At 35.0% G+C, this 2,837-nt stretch overlaps 1 pseudogene; it reads right to left on the bottom strand.

The window, feature by feature from the left end:
- Positions 1-2,493: 2,493 nt before the first annotated feature.
- LOC122100954 lies at positions 2,494-2,593 on the bottom strand (annotated as a pseudogene).
- Between the last annotated feature and the right edge of the window lie 244 nt (positions 2,594-2,837).

A 2,837-nucleotide genomic window follows, 5' to 3' on the forward strand; every position in this document is an offset into this window, starting at 1 on the left:
CACTGATCTTCATTTTCAGTCTGTACCTTTGAATACGGAGGAACATCTATCCTCTGCTCTCCATCAATTACCTACTTTCCAGTTAGAATGACTTGGAATAATAAAAATGGAAAAAGAGAAAATAAATCATCATGAAAATAAACAGATGCAGAAAATTCACTGTATTTTTCTCACAAGTTCAACCATTATAAACTATTGAGGAAATACAGGGACACCTTATTCTCACTGGCACTGAAAGTCTCTAGTTAGGCAATTCTGATGAAGATGAGGAACAAAATGAAAAAGTGAGGAATCGTATCAATTGCAAGAAAAAAATTGGAGTAGGATCCAAGCAAATTTCTTCTTTGGGCTGCTGAAAATAATCGGCTTACTAGAGTGTGGTGACTACTTTCCATAAAGGCCACTCATGTGAATACTAGGGATGACAATGAATATACCCCTCTTCATCGGGAAGCCTACAGTGGACACTTAGATATTGCCCATGAGTTTGTGGCTCAAGCAGCAGATATTCATGCAATAATTGTTAATGGCTGGACACCCCTGCGCAGTGGTTACTCGTGAAATAATACCAGCGTGGCGTCTTTCTTACTTCATCATGATGCAGATACCAATGCCCAAACTAAACGCCCAAACTAAACTCCCTTGCATCTTGCTGCTGGGAACATAGATAGCAAAGATACACTGGATCTCCTTCTGTTGACCAGGTCTGAAGAACAACTTGGAAGAAACTGCCTTTGATATTACCAAAAGGATAAGTATGTATCACTACCTCTTTGAAGTTGTGGAAGGCTGTACAAATTGTTCTATTCAGTTGTAATGGTTTGGTTAAGTTTCTTTTCTTTTCTCTTTTTTTTTCTTTTTCTTTTTTTTTGTTGAGTTTTATTATTTTATTGTGAAAACACCATACAGAGGGGTTAAAATTACATGGGCAAGGTAATGAATACATTTCTTATCAAGCATTGTTGCCTCCTCCTTTATTTCCCCTTCCCATACCTTCTCATCTCCCCCCACTCCCCTCCCCCCTCATTACTCCTCCTTCCCGGCCAAAGTCGTAAAGTTCGTTTTTCTACATGACGTCTTGTACATCTCATTGTTGCAATGGGTCAACCTGTATCCCTATTTAAACAATTTGTTTTTTCCCTTCCCCTCCACAAATCATACCAACATCAAATACAATGAAAGCAGGGGTTATACGGTGGGGGAGGGACATACAAAGCAACAAAGAAATCATCTTATAAATATGTTAGAAACAATCACAAGAAAGAAAAAAAAACATTTGAATCCTTATCTTGGGGTTCATTTCACCTAACATCAACTTATCTGACCATTTCTGCTTGTCTCAGACATATACTAGTTACAAATAAGGGAAACCATGGGATCTATGTTTCTTTGGGCCTGGCTTACTTCAATATAATTTTTTCCAAGTCTTTCCATTTCCTAACAAATGGGGCAATGACATTCTTTCTGAGGGAGGAATAAAATTCCATTCCATAGAATTCTATTTTCTTAATCCATTCATCTACTTAGGGGCATCAAACAAGACCATACAAAAGCTACCAAAACAACTATGTTTATTGCAGCATTATTTAGCATAGCTAAGATATCAGTTACGTTTCTTAAACATCAAAATGCCAGTCCACTCTTTGTGTCCATACAAAATATTTTCAGAATTCAAATAACAGCAATATCTTACTGTAAAAATTCCGTGGAATTTTTCCAAGTGAATTGCCTGACTTTGATGTCAAATATATTTGAGTTGTTTGTGTACATCTACAATGATTTCTGCAGAGTTTGTGATTTTTTAATCAGAAATAATTTGATCTTATCTGTTGAAATGAGTAGTACAGAAACTAAAGATATTTCTGCTTCTGGTCTGAAAAAAGTATATTTTAAAATATTCTATATTCTGTGTTTGCATAATATCCATAATCTATTTCATTCTTTCCTAGATATACTTTGCATTCAACATTGTTTTATAATATATATATATTCATTAATAAATGTGTCCTTTCAGATTGTATTCCATATAGAAAATTTAAGATTTTTTTTTTCTAGGTTCTTTTTTTTTTTTTTGGTCCAGTCGTAGGCCTGAACTCTGGGCCTGGACGCTGTCCCTCAGCTCTTCACCTCAAGGCTAGTGCTCTACCACTTGAGCCACAGCACCACTTCCGACATTTTTCTTTTTGCTTATATGGTGCTGAGGAATCGAACCCAGGGCCTCAGGCATGCAAGGCAAGCGCTACCATTGAGCCACCTTCCCAGCCCCTTTTTCTAGGTTCTTATAGTAGTATATTTTTTTTGGATAAAATGACAATGTTGACTAATTTCAAAAGTTTTGTAAAGGTTATTCTATGTAAAGGCCTTTCTAAGGTGAAGATTTAATACACTGATGTCAAAATAATGTTTAATTCTAACACTTGCATATATTGTTACACTTGTAATTTTGTAATCAACTTTTTAATAACTGTTTTTTATTTCTGCAACTGAAGAATGAAAAATATGGAATACTTCACGAATTTTCATATTATCCTTGTGCAAGTGTCATGTTAATCTCTGCATTGTTGTAATTTGGGTATACGTGCTGCTGAAGCATGTAGTATCCTCTAAATTTAAGTAGTTAATGATGCAATCTTTATATAGGCTTATATCCTTGGGTGCCTATTTGTAGCAAGGAAACCTTATTGTTCCTAACAATACTATTGATCTTATTTCCCTAAAATAATGTGTATAGTGGGGAAAAAATTATATTGTTCGGTTGATTGCTCACATTTGCATTTTTTGTCAATGACAATTTTAAGTCTTTTTCATTTTAGATTTGATCATACTTTGAAGCACTT

The sequence above is a fragment of the Dipodomys spectabilis genome, unplaced genomic scaffold (assembly GCF_019054845.1).
Source record: "Dipodomys spectabilis isolate Male_0828 unplaced genomic scaffold, ASM1905484v1 ptg000612l, whole genome shotgun sequence".
Taxonomy (NCBI): domain Eukaryota; kingdom Metazoa; phylum Chordata; class Mammalia; order Rodentia; family Heteromyidae; genus Dipodomys; species Dipodomys spectabilis.